Source organism: Stegostoma tigrinum, chromosome 11, assembly GCF_030684315.1.
Source record: "Stegostoma tigrinum isolate sSteTig4 chromosome 11, sSteTig4.hap1, whole genome shotgun sequence".
NCBI classification, from domain to species: Eukaryota; Metazoa; Chordata; class Chondrichthyes; order Orectolobiformes; family Stegostomatidae; genus Stegostoma; species Stegostoma tigrinum.
Window position 1 is genome coordinate 81,938,455 of NC_081364.1, and position 14,641 is coordinate 81,953,095.

Genomic DNA, 14,641 nt, shown 5'->3' on the forward strand with positions numbered 1-14,641 from the left:
CTGGCTTTCTCCAGCCCCCCTAGTCCTGAAATCACCATCCCAAATGAAAAGGGACCTTCCATTCACCTTATCAGTACTCTTCATGATTTTATAAACATATAAATCACCCCTCCATTCTTAGACTGCAGTGGAAAAATGCCTCAACCGATCATGCCTCTCCTCATGATTCTCAACCTCCATTCCTGGCAACTTCCTGCTAAATCTTTGCTGAATCCTCCCCAGGTTGATGATATCCTTCGAAGAACAGGAGATCTGAAGTGGACACATTACTCCTGAAGAGGCCTCACTGATGTTCTGCACGATTTCAACATAACATCCTAACTCCTGTACTCAAAAGGTCTGAGCAGTGAAGGCAAGCAGGCTAAACACCGACTTAACCACCCTTTCTACATGTGACGCCAACCTCACTGAATTAAGGGCCTGAACCCTGAGGTCTCTCTGTTCGACAACACTAACCCCAAGGCCCTACTTTTAATTGTACGAGTACAGATAATGTTTGTTTTACCAAAATGAAATACCTCGCCTTTATCCAAATTAAACGCCACCTGCCATTCATCAGCCTCTTAACCCTATAAATCAAGATCTCCTTGTAATCTTGGACAGCCTACTTCGCTGTCCACTATCCTGCCTATTTTGGTGTCATCTGCAAACTTACTGACCATGTCTCTACTATTCTCATCTAAATCGCTTTTTTATATAAAGTCAAACAAAATTGGAGCGAGCACTGATCCCTGTGGAACACTTCTGGGAACAGGCCTCAGGTCTGATAAACAACCCTCCACCACCAGTCCCTGTGTCCGGTCACGAAGCCATATTTGTATCCAGTTGACAAGCTCCCCCCGAGTCCCATACGATCTAACTTCCTACTTAGTCCACCTTGTGGAACCTTGTCAAAGGCTTTACTCTTGTCAAAATAAACTACATCAACCACTCCGCCCGCAATCATCTTCTTTGCTCCTTCTCCAAAAAACTCAATCAACTAATCATTCCTTGACTCTCCAAATACATAAATCCTACCTTTCACAATTACCTTCAACTACGCACCCAAAACTGAAGTCAGGCTCACAGGTCTGTATTTCCCAGGCTTCTGCTTATATCCCTTAAACGAAGGCACAATTTTAGTCACTCTCCAGTCATCTGGCACCTCACCCGTAATTATAGATGACACAAATATTTCTGCAAAGGGGCCCCATGTTTTCTCTTTAACTTCCCACAACATGGTTTGATGCACTAGAGCAGGACCTGGAGGTTTAAAGTCAGAGTGTAATACAGAATGGAAACAGGCCCTTCGGCCCAAACTGGTCTGTGCTGACTATGGTGCCCACTCAGCAATTTCTAACTGCCTGCATTTGGTCCATGTCCACCTCTAAACACTTTCCATCCATGTACCTACCCAAATGTGTTTTAAACGTTTCTATTGTGCCTGTCTCAACCACTTTCTCTGGCAACCCATTCCCAATATGCACCACTGTCTGTGTGAAGAAGTTGCCCCTCACGTCCTTCTGAAATCTGCCCCCTCTCAATCTATACACTCCAGGTTTCCATTCCCAATCCCTGGGAAAAAGGCTATATGCATTCATCCTATCTATGCCCCTCATGATTTTAATTCACCTCAGTAAGGTCAGCCCTCATTCTCCTCCATTCCAAGGAATGAAGTCCAATCCTGGCCAACCTCTCCTTAGAACTTGCATACTATTCCTAGCAACATCCTTGTAACTCCTCTTTGCACATTTTCCAGTTTAACTATGCCTTTCCTGTAACAGGGTGACCAAAACTGTACACCACACTGCAAGTGTGGCCTCACCAATGACCTGCACATCTTTAACATAACATCCCAACTCTTATATGCAATGCATCGACCGAAGAAGGCCAGCATGCTAAATGCCTTCTTCACCACCCTGTCTACCTGTGATGGTGCTTTCCACCAACTATGTACTTGTGCTTCTTGGTCTCTCTGCTCCACAATATTCCTCAGAACCTTACCATTCACTGTTTAACTCCTACCTTGGCTTAACTTTCCAAAGGCCAACACCTCACGCTTAGCTGTATTGAATTTCATTTGGCAATCCTCAGCCCACTTCCCCATCTGATCACAATCCGCCTGTAATTTTTGATACCTCAGCGATTCCTCTTAAGTTTGCAGATGATACAAAATTACTAATCATGCCATATACGTTCACATCCAGATCATTTATGTTCGGGACAAATAACAAAGATCCCAGTATTGACCCCCGTGGCACACCATTAGCCACAGGCCTCCAGTCCGAGAACCAACCTTCAGCCATCACGCTTTGCTTCCTACCATCGACCCAATTTCGAATCCCATGAGCTAGCTCTCCCTGGATCCCACACAACCGAACCTTCATGACTAGGCTGCCGTATGGGACCTTGTTAAGGGCCTTACTAGAGTCCATATAGACAGCATTCGCTGCCCTAACCTCATCAATCCTCTTGCTTACCTCCTCAAAAAACTTGAACAGATTTGTCAGACATGATTCCTGTGCACAAATCCATGCTGACTATCCCTCATCATATCTTGAATATCCCAGCTTTGGTTGATGGACTCCCTGAATATCATCTTCAATACCTTGTCTACCACTGGTTCACTGGCCTGTAGTTCCCTGGCTGGTCTTTGCTACCTTTCTTAACCAATGGGGCAATATTAGCCACCCTCCAGTCTTCTGGAATTTCAGTCATGAGAAAAGATGAAGGGAAAAATCTCTGCAACGGTCTCTGCAATTTCTTCCCCAGCCTCCCACAGTGTCCAAAGATGGACTTCTTCAGATCCAGTGGACTTATCAACCTTAACGTGCTTTAAGGCTGCAAACGCCACCTCAATGGTCCAAAACATCCCCACTTGCTTCCCTTGTTTCCTTAGCAGCCATGATTCTCTGCTTAGTAAACACTGAGGAGAAATATTCATTAAAAATCTCCCCCATCTCCGTGAACTGTTTTCAAACCAAAATATTTCTACCCCTGACTTGTCCCCCCTCCATTTCTTTCTCAACAGTAAAACCTGATGCAATATATTCCATTCAAATCTCTCTCCTCCCCTGATGCTAAACACAGAGTTGACCTCTTTTATCTTTATGGAGCCCTGCTTGCTCTCTCGGTGCTCTCTTGCTCTTAATGCACTTGCAGAAACTCTTGGAATTATTCTTAAGCTTATCAACCAAGGCAATTTCATGTTGCCTTTTTGCCATCCTGATCTCCTGTTTAAGAATGCCCCTGACACTGTTTACACTTTCAAGAGATTCATTTGAGCCGAGTTTTTATTTATATCTACTAATTTATATATTTTTTATTCGTGACTAAAACCTGAGTATCTTTTTTCACCCATTGTTCTCTAATCCTACCAGCCTTACCTTTCACTCTAACAGGGACATAATGACTCTGAATTGTCACATTTTTGAAAGCCCCCCCACTTATCAGACATCCTTATACCTGCCGTCTACTCATGTCAACTTTTGAAAATTATAAAAACAGAAGCTGCTGGCAAAGCTTAGCAGGTCTGGCAGCATCTGTGAAGGACAAATCAGAGTTAATGTTGTGGGTCTGTTAATCCTTCCTCAGAAGTGTTGAAAGTTCTTTTCTTACAGCATTAAAATTTGCCTTACTCCTGTTAAAGCTTTTTCTTTTTCTGGAAGGCATATCCTGTTCCATAATTGTTTTAAAACTGACAGTAATTCCGTCACAAGACTCAAAGTTTCCCTGTACTGTCACTTCAGTCACTTGCTACGCCTTTTCCTTTCATAGGAACATCGATTTTATGGATAAAGAGAAAATTCTTTAACGCATTTCAGAAAATACTCACCATCTAAACCTTTAACACTATGGCAGCCCCAGTAAATGTTTGGAAACTGAAAATTACCAACTATTATAACCTTATTCTTACACATATCTGAGATCTCTCTGCATATTTGTTCCTCAATTTCCCTCTGACTATTAGGAAGCATATGGTACCATCCCATCAGATGATTGTTCCTTTCTTATATCTTATTTCTAATTTCAACATATGTTTTCATGGGATGATTTTTCAGAAACATCTCTTCTAGTGATAGCAGCAATGTTTTCCTTATTTAAAAAAATTCCTGCAATTGGCCCATATTCGCTCTAAACCATTCAAATTCATGTCCTTATCTGAATGTTTTTCAAACATCATAACTACCCACATCCATCACTTCCTCTGGCAGTTCATTCCACACACTGAACACTCTATAAAACGAAAAGATGCCCGTCATGCCTTTTCTAAAATCTTTCTCCTCTCATTTTAAAAATATGCCCCTGGTTTTGAAATCCCCCACCTGAGAGAGAAGACCTTTGTTATTCCTTATCTGTGTGTCTCATTATTTTATTAAACCTACATAAGGTCATCCCTCAACCTCTTACCTTCCCGTGAAAGAAGTTCCCGCCAATTCAGCGTATTTTTATAACTCACCCCTTCCATTCCTGGCAATATCCTGGTAAGTTTTTCCAAACCCTCTCCAGTTTAACAATATTCTTCCCACAACAGGATGACCAGAGCAGCACACAGTCCTCCAGAAGAGGACTCGCCATCATCACTTCCCAACTCCTGAGCAATGAAGACAAGTGCGCTAAATGCCTTCCGAACCACCCTGTCTACCTGTGATGCAAATTTCAAAGAATGATGTACCTGAAACCCGAGGTTTTTTCCTGATCTGCAACACTACCCAGAGCCCAACCATTAATTGTGCAAGTCCTGCCCTTGTGGAGTGTTGCGTTTTGATAGAACAAACATTTATCCAAATAAAATTCAATCTCCCATTCCTCAGCCCATTGCCCCAATTGATCAAGATCTCTCTGAAATCCAGAAAGCCACTAGGCCATCTCCCTTATTATGACAACAAATAATCATCAATGAAAAGATGTTCAGCTTCATTTGTACAAGGAAGGGGTCCGACCAAATCTCGAATACCACATGCAGGTTTTGGTCTTCTGTTCGTTTATTCAAAGTGGCTCAGAGGAGGTTTACAAGATTGAAACCTGGAATCAGTGGGTTGTCTGAGGAAGATGGATTGGGCAGGAAAGAGGGAAAAGGATTTGTCAGGAGCTGCTGATTAAAACAGGAAACTGATGTGAGCCAGGATATAGGGTGCATTGAAGTAGAGTCTGTTTGGGTTCAGCTGGGAAACACCAATGGACAGAAAATGACCTTAGTGCTGCATATGGACCCCAAGCTGCAGTAATATTAGGGAAGGCATTAGGGTGGAATTGAGAGATATAAGGCATAAAGGTATGGCTTTAATTACAGGTGACTGCAACCTACTTATAAATTGCCCAAATCACAACTGTTGCAGTACAGTGCAGGAGGGATCCTTAGTGTCTATATGGTACAATTTTATGAATCAACATGTTGAAGAAGCAGATGGGTTTTGTACAATGAGGATGGAATAACTGACAATCGAGTTGAGTACGGGCCCTTAAGGATGAGTGACCACAATAGTATAGAATTCTTCACCAAAGCTGAAGGGTGATATTGTTGTTTCTGAGACTTGGGTCATGTAATTAAATGAAAGAAGTTAAAATGGTATGAGGCACCAGCCAGTTGTGATAAAGGGTGAATCAGTGTTTAAAAACCAATAAAATCCTAGGTAAATACAGGAAGGATGTTGTCAATGACCAGGGAGTCGGAGCTTAGGCGCATGGGCTAGGCTGTTAAGGATTGAAATGAGGAAATAAAAAAAAATAGTCTGTGACCCTGTGAAATTTGCTGCCACAGAAAGCAGTTAAGGCCGAACACTGGATGTTTCCAAGAAGATGATGATATGTATAGTTGTCAGGGCTTAAGGGATCAAAGGGTCTGGCTCTAAAGTGGGAAGAGGCTGAACAGAATGATCAACAATGATCAAAGTGACTAGCGGAGAAGGATCAAAAGCTACAAAGGCCTGCGCCTGTTTCTATTCTGTTGAAGGTGGAATAAGAACAAAATGATGACAACAGACACAAAAAACAGCACGGCCTTATCACCACTGGATGACGATCCTATAACTCCTTACCAATTTGCAACATGGGAGCTGCTTCACTATGCAGATTGCAGCAGTTCAAGAAGGTGCAGAGTGATTTTGGAAGCTTCTGCAGTGGCTGCTCTGTCTCTTCCTTTCAATCCAGTTTTCAAGTTGTTAAATGCCCTGAGAAAAGGAACATAGTATGTCAGAAATATCTTTGGAAGTTTGCTGATACTGGGGGAAGCAAGGGCTGGGATAGGGGCTGGAGGTACAGAAGTGGGTAAAGTCGGGGAAGAGTGGCAATGAGAGAAACAACTGGCTGGATTTTGTGGTGGGGTGATGGGCGAAGAATAACCCCAATATCCAAACCACACGGTCCCACCCTGTTCAGCTCTCTCCCTCCACTCTGTGGTCTTTCTCTGAGCCTCTGTCACACCAGCAGCCAGCTCAGCGTCAAAGATGTGCATTTGGCCCAGTTTTAAAGTCCTTCTGTTTGACCACATTCTCTCCCAGACTTGCTGGCACCAGTTCTCAGATGCTGACCTTATTAATGGCCAAAAGAGTTGACACAGTTTTTGAATAAGAAACATCCTGCAATTAACTTCCAGGCCTGGCCTCAGGAACCAATAATTGATTTTGTACTTTTTTTTGCACAACTGCTGCTCACAGCCCAGACGTCACCGTTCAACTCTCAGATTTAAACTAAAATGATTTTTTAAAAACTCAGCGAGGGGGCTAACACAGGACGCAGTGGAAAGACCTCTAACCAGTGAGTGCACATTGGAGTACTGCTTTACTGAGAACACCTCTCATCGTTGTAATCACATTCTGAAGTGGCTTGACAGGGTAAAAGCTGACAGGACCTTCCCTCTCACAGGACAGTCTAGGCCTGTTTCAGGGAGGGAGCCTGAGGCTCTCTGCAACCGACACGCAGCACCAGAAAACCCCTGTTTGGGACCTGAGACCTAAACTGAGCAATCATGCAGCCCTCTTGCTGGAATACAACACCGAAGCTGCCCTCCCCTTTAACCTGGACTCACCGCTTGTGGCTCTCATGGAGGAACGTTTCATTCCGGATATCGCACCCACCACGCATGCTCACAATCACAATGAGCTGTGCGCATGCTCCATAGCAGAATACGCCGGTTTGACATCGAACGACCAATAGCAAGCAAGAGGCGGGACAGAAAAGGCACTGGAAATGCTTCTCCTCCAACCAATCAGAGGACAAGGGCAGGGCCCAGTTCGAAGTAGTTACCAGACCGGAAACGTAAACTCTGTTTACTCCGTCACAGAAGCTGCCGGCCCCGCTGGGCTTTGTTTTTGGTCACGTCATTCGTGCGTCGGGTGGGCGGGGTTATTCTTCCACCAATCAGGGGGAGACAATGGGAACTGCGGATGCTGGAGAGTGTGAGATAACAAGCTGTGGAGCTGGATGGACACAGCAGGACAAGCAGCATCTCAGGGGCACAAAAGCTGGTGTTTCGGGCCTAGACCCTTCATCAGAAAAGGGGGATGGGGAGAGGGCTCCGGAATAAATAGGGAGAGAGGGGGAGGCGGACTGAAGATGGAGAGAGGAGAAGGTAGTTGGCTGTTGGTTTGTTCCCCGAGTTTGGCAAATGAATTGCAAACGTTTCGTCTCCAGTCGAGAAGACATCATCAGTGCGTAGCTGCTGCTGCGCAGGAGAAGATAGGTGGAGAGGAGGCAGGCAGGTCAAAGAGGCGGGGATGGAGCCAGTAAAGGTGAGTGTAGGTGGGGAGGTAGGGAGGGGATAGGTCAGTCGGGAAGGAGGGACTGGTCAAGCGGTCAGGATGAGGTTAGTAGGTATGAGATGGGGATGTGGTTTGAGGTGGGAGGAGGGGACAGGTGAGAGGAAGAACTGGTTAGGGAGGCGGGGACGAGCTGGGCTGGTTTTGGGATGCAGTGGGGAAGGGGAGATTTTGAAGCTTGTGAAATCCACATTGATACCATTGGGCTGCAGTGTTTCCATGCGGAATATGAGTTGCTGTTCCTGCAACCTTCAGGTGGCATCGTTGTGGCACTGCAAGAGGCCCAGGATGGACATGTCATTTGCAGAATGGGAGGTGGAGTTGTTGAGTGTGAACCGAGCATGGGTGATCTGCAAAGTTGTCCCCAAGCCTCTGCTTGGTTTCTCCGATGTAGCGGAGCCATTAACGGGAACAGCGGATGCAGTATACCACGTTAGCAGATGTACGGCTTGGGATCGAGGTGAGCAGGGAGGTGTAGGGGCAGGTGGAGCACTTTCTGCGGTTGCAGGGAAAAGTGCCGGGTGTGGTGGAGCTGGAGGAGAGTGTGGAGCGGATAAGAGAGTCACGGAGAGAGCAGTCTATCCGGAAAGCAGATAAGGGTGGGGACGGGGTGTGAGGGATGAGTTGTGCAAAATGTGGGAGACACGGTCGAGGGAGTTCTCGACCACTGAGTCGGGGAGGTTGCGGTCCTTGAAAAACGAGGACATCTGAGATGTACAGGGGTTGGAATTCCTCATTCTCAGAGCAGATGTGGCAGAATTGGGAATAGGGGATGGCATTTTTGCAGGAAGGTGGGTGGGAGGAGGTGTATTCCAGATAGCTGTGGGAGTCAGTGAGCTTGAAATGGATATTGGTTTCTCGGTGGTTGCCGGCGATGGAGACAGAGAGGCCCAGGAAGGAGGGAGTGGCATTAGAGATGGTCCAGGTGAACCTAAGGGTGTGGTGGAAGGTGTCAGTGAATAGGATGAACTGTTTGAGCTCCTCGTGGATGCATGAGGTGGCATCGATGTAGTCATCACTGTAATGGAGGAAGAGGTGGAGTTTAGGGCCCGTGTAAGTATGGAAGAGGGATTGTTCCACATAACCTACAAAGAGGCAGGCACAGCTTGGGTCCATGCAGGTACAGTTTTGGTCCTTGCAGGTACCCATGGCCACGCCCCTTGTGTGTAGGTAGTGGAAGGAATTGAACGAGAAGTTGAGGGTGAGGACGGTTTCAGCAAGGCGGATGAGGGTGTCAGCGGAGGGGAACTGGTTGGGACTGCGGGATAGGAAGAAGCCGATGGCCTTTCGGCCATCTGTATGGGGAGTGCGGGTGTATAGGGACTGGACGTCCATGGCAACAATGAGGTGTTGGGGACTGGGGAATTGTAAGTTTTGTAGGACATGGAGAGTGTGGGTGATGTCACAGACATCGGTAGGGAGTTCCTGGGCTAAGGGTGATAAAATGAATTCCAGGTAGGTGGAGATACGTTCGGTGGGGCAGGAGCAGGCAGAGATAATGGGTCAACCAGGGCAGGCAGGTTTGTGGATTTTGGGAAGGAGATAGAAGCAGCCCTTGCAGGGTTGGGGAATGATGAGGTTGGAGGCTGTGTGTGGGAGGTCACCTGAGGTGATGAGGTTGTGGATGGTTTGGGACATGATTGTTTGGTGGTCGGGTGTGGGGTCATGATTAAGGGGACAGTAGGAGGTGGTGTTGGAGAGTTGGCGTGTAACCTCAGCGATGTAGAGGTCAGTGCGCCATACTACAACTGCGCCTCCCTTGTCCATGCGTTTTATGGTGAGTTTGGGATTGGAGTGGAGGGCTGCACGTTCTGCAGGGAAGAGGTTGGAGTGAGTGTGAGGGATGGAGAGGTTGAGGCGTTTGATGTCACGATGGCAGTTGGCGATGAAGAGATCAAGGGAGGGTAGAGGACCTTCGGATGGTGCCCAGGAGGAGGGGGTGCATTGGAGGTGAATGAAGACATCAGTAGAGGGAGGGTTAGGCTCACGGTTAGAGAAGTAAGCATGGAGGCAGAGGCGGCAGAAAAACTACTCAACATCCAAGCGTGACCGGTACTGATTGATGTGTGGGTGGAGGGGGACAAAGGTGAGCTCCTTACTGAGGACTGACCGTTTGTCCTCAGTAAGGGGGAGGTCTGTGGGGATGGTGAAGACTCGACAGGGCTCAGTGTTTCTGTCTCCTCTGGAGCTGCTGGCTGTGGAGGCTGTGGGCAGAGTGACATCGCAGATGGTTGTGGGTGGAGTTGCGTCGGCTGTGGGCAGAGTTGCATTGGCATGGGCGGAGTTGCATCGGTGGTGGGTGGAGCGCCATTTGCGTTGGTGGTGGGCGGAGCGGCGTAGGAGGAGGCAGCAGCGGTGACGGTCGGAGTGTTGGACTCGGAAGTGGCGGCGGTGGCATTCGCTGTCCCGGAAACGGTGTATCCTGCAGCGGAGGATGTGACGTCATCCCTGGTTGCTACAAGAGTGGCCACATGGCCAATGTTGGCGGGCACATTGTGGGGCAGTTCTTAGGTAGGGTTGGGGTTTTGGGAGGTGGAGGAAGCCCGTTTTGGGTTGTAGGCACCAGGAGGTTTACTGTACTTACGGTTTTTTGTGCCACTAAAGCTGAGTAGAATTGTGAGTTCAGGTTCTGGATGCCACAAAGAATAAAAAACAGGAGAGGTCCTTTGCATGTCTGAGAGAGGGAGGCTGTGAGCTGGGGTAGGCTGGATTGCAGTGCCTGGAGTTGTCGTCACATTCCTGCGAGTGTGTGTTTCAGGAGTCGCAGGGAAAGATGCTTCTGAAGTGTCTTCATGTTCTGGATGTAGACATTGTCACGCTTGGGGACAAATTGGGAAGGCTTGAATGTGGACTGTAGTCCCATGGGGATGATCTACTTCCGTAGGCTGGTACTAAGGAAGGTAATGTGGCTTTAGTACCTGATTTGCTGCAGGACATGGTCAAGCAGTCTCAAGGCCGAAGAGGGCAGTTTCTGGACACATTTTCAGGGTAATTGTGAGACTGCATTAGGCTGTGTGCATGATGAAATCAGAAGCCATCCAGAGATGATTGACTGAAGTGATTCCTGTGAGAAGTATTTATCTTCAGAGGAAATCATGACCAGACCGACCCTGGATTTATTGGACTTTAGGCAAATGACACATGACCTTGTTTAAACACAAAATATTCCGAGCAGTCTTTTCAAGTTGAATGCTGAAACAATATTTCCATTTGTCAAGAGATTACCACCAGTGGATGGACTGTAAACTGGAGAATATCTCAGGTAGACAATGGCGACTTATTTCTTTTACCCTTTCAAAGGATTGTGTGTTTATGGAAGTCTTTCCAGAGAGAGATGGAGGATAAATCATTGAATATTCTTAACGGAGAGTCAGACAGATTCTTGACTAAGAATAACACACCAATGTTATAAGGGGTGGAGAGGAACATTTATTTGAGGCCACATCATTCAAGAGCTCACCACATGGCTGGCATGGTTTGATTTTTCTAATCACTTACTCCTGATCCAAGTTTTCAAATGGCCACGAAGGCTCTGCCTTTCAGAACGATGGGTAGAACTTCCAAATACGATTTTTAAACGACACTATGAAAATACTCAGGAAAGTTTCATGGTTTTTCAGCAAGATCAGAGACATAGAACAAAGTTAAAATCTCAATAAAACGACTTTAGTAAACAGATTGGGCTGAATATATGTCTTTAATAGTACAGATTACTTTTACTTGTACTGTTGAGATGACTTTTGTTGGCAAGACCAGCATTTATTGCCTCTGTCTAATTTCCATTCAGAATGTGTTAGTGTCCCTGGGTTTCACCAACATATGTTTCATGGAGATGTTCGGGATTCTGAAGAAGTGTCAGTGAATGGACAATGATATAGATTCAAGCCAGGATGCTGTGTGGTCTTGGAGATTGTAATCCTCATCACTTGACGCTCACAATATATGGAAATTGTGATCAGAGATAATGGGAATTGCAGATGCTGGAGAATCCAAGATAACAAAGTGTGAAGCTGGATGAACACATCAGGCCAAACAGCATCTCAGGAGCACAAAAGCTGACATGGAAATTGTGAGACTGCTTTTTCTGTTTTCAAAAATTAAGGTCAGAGATCCATTCAGCATAAAAACAGGACCTTCAGCTCAACATGTCTATTGCAATCAAAAAAACAAAACTACATTAATCACACTTATCTTGAAGTCTACAGCCACTGAGTATGGCATTTTGAGTGCTCTTCCAGCTGCTTCAAAAAATGCTGCGTTATCTTTAATTATCTGTGATGTGAGCTGTGATTTGTCTTTTTCTTTCATATTATGCATGAACTGCATTTTGCAAATATATCCCACAATATCAATGACAGCAATTAGCTCTATAAATCAATATTTTTTTCTGGAAAATCAGACTTTCTTTTTAATTCGTTTGGGATTTTAGTGTAGCTGGACCGGCATTAATTGACCTTGAAAACTTCCAGCTAGAAGTTCACCAAATTGGAAATGTAGTGGACACTGAAAAAGGTTACAGGGTTGGAGGGGGCGGGAGCAAGAGCAAGGGAAGGGGAGCGATGGACATGGGGGAGGTTCAGAGAGCGTAGAGGGAGGGATGAGAAGCAAGTAAGTGAGGAACCGGGAGTGAGGGATGGGAAGCGAGGGATAGGGAGCGAGGGACAGGGAGACGGAGGGAGTGAGGGACGGGGAGGGAATGATCAACCAACGGGAGGGAGGGACCAAGGCTGGGGAGGGAGGGAGCGATGGACAGGGAGGGACAGAGAGACGGGCAAGGAGGAGGGAGCACAAGACAAGGTGAAGGAGGGAGGAACTGGGCAGTGGGATGTCGGATGGTGAGGTGGGAGGGAGGGAGTGTTGGGGAGGGAGGGAGCGAGCGAGGGAGTGAGGAACGGGGAGGGAGGGTGCGAGGGACTGGGGACCGGAGAGCGCACGGGATGGACCACAAGTCAATTCTCCAGACAATGGACCGAGGAATGGTAGGTAGTTTAATTTGAGTAAATCTGAGGTGTTGCATTTTGGAAATCAAATTAGGGCAGAACTTGTACTCTAAATGGTAAGGCCCTGGGGAGTATTGCTGAGCAATGAGTCCTGGTGTGCAGGCGCTTGGTTCCTTGAAAGTGGATTCAGAGATAGATAGGATAGTAAAGAAAGCATTTAACATAGAACATAGAATATTACAGTGTAGTATAGGCCGTTAGGCCCTCGATGTTGTGCCAAAATGTGAAACAATCTGAAGTCCATCTAAACTACACTATTCCATTATCATCCACATGTTTATCCAATGACCATTTAAATGCCCTTAAAGTTGGGAGCCTACTCCTGTTGCATTTGGTACAACTTGCCTTTATTGGCCAGTGCATTGCATGTAGTTGTTGGGAGGTCCTGTTGCGGCTGTACACTGGTTAGGCCACTTTTGGAATATTGCATGCAATTCTCGTCTCCCTGCTATCGGAAGGATTTTGTGAAACTTGAAAAGGTTCAGAAAAGATTTATAAGAATGTTGGACGGTTTGAGCTGCAGGGAGAAACTGAATAGGCTTTTGACTGGAGATTCGGAGGCTGAAGGGTGACCTTACTGAGATTTATAAAGTCAGGAGGAGAATAGATAGAGACTAAGGGCATGACAATTGGTCAGATTGCAATTATGCTCCTCTTAGGAAACTGCTCATAGCTGCTAAATTGTCCACATTGCCAGGTAGGTGTCAGAGCTGGAGCTGGAACGAAACAGCTTCCCCAGGGGCACAGCTTGTTGTGCAGCACAAGCCTTCAGTCCTATTTTAGGAATGGCATCAGGGCCAGTTATCTTTTTCATATCTGATTTTTGGACGGTGAGGTGAATCATCAACTCGATACTTCTGGCTGAAGATGGTGCGGACACTACATCTTTGAGGTTGCACTGATGTGCAGGGCTGTTCCATTAGTTAGAATGGGGATATTTCTGGAACCCTCTCCTCTCGGGAGCTGTTTAACTGACCATGCAGATGGCCAAAAAGCTCTCCACTTCATCCTCTCCCGAGGGCCGACCTGTTGCCCTCCACTGATACCCTTGTCCACCGAACCAAACTCGGCCTTACCCTTAACAACTTCTTCAACTCCTCACACATCCTACGGACGAAAGGGGTGGCCAGAGGGACCCGCATGGGCCCAAGATATACCTGTCTCTTTGTAGGTTCCGTGGAACAGTACCTCTTCCACAGCTACACTGCAAAATCCGATGCCTCTTCCTGCATTTCATCGATAACTGTATCAGTGCTGCCTTGTGCTCCCACAAGGAGACTGAACAGTTCATCCACTTTACTCACACCTTCCAACTCAAACTTAAGTTCACCTGAACCATCTCTGACCCCTCTCTCTCCTTCGTGGACCTCTCTGTCTCCATCTCTGTTAACCATCTGGAAACTAATATCTATTTAAAGCCCACCGATTCCCCCAGCTACTTCGACGACACCTCCTCTCACTTACCTTCCTGCAAGAATGTGACTCCCTATTCCCAATTCCTTCACCTCTGCCGCATTTGCCCCCAAGAAGAAGCATTCCACTGCCAGACATCCCAGATGTCCTCGTTTTTCAAGAGTAGTAATTTTCCCCCAACAGTAGTCAAAACACCCTCAACTGCATCTCTTGCGTTTCCCGCACCTTGGCCCTCACACTCCATCCCTGCAATAAAAACAAAGACAGAATTCCCATTGTCCTCACGTATCACCAGATCAACCTGCAGATTCAATGCATCATTCTCCACCATTTCCACCGGCTGCAATCTGACTCCACTACCAAGGATATATTAACCACCCCCACCCTTATCCTACTTTTGGAGGGATCAGTCTCTCCATGACTCACTTGTTCGCTCAACACTCTCTACCAGTCGCACCACACCCAGCACTTTTGCCTGAAAGCGCAGAAGGT

General features: G+C 46.5%; 1 long non-coding RNA gene across 5 annotated transcripts in view; it reads right to left on the reverse strand.

The window, feature by feature from the left end:
• The window catches only part of LOC132210165 (uncharacterized), a 45,472-nt gene extending 38,397 nt beyond the window's left edge, over window positions 1-7,075 (reverse strand). For all 5 annotated transcript variants that reach the window (XR_009446399.1, XR_009446401.1, XR_009446400.1 and 2 more), the window contains exons 1-2: window positions 7,007-7,075; window positions 6,018-6,149 (exon numbers count right to left, since the gene is read on the reverse strand). This is a non-coding gene — a long non-coding RNA (uncharacterized LOC132210165). The remainder of the gene's footprint in view (window positions 1-6,017; window positions 6,150-7,006) is intronic.
• Window positions 7,076-14,641: the final 7,566 nt, after the last annotated feature.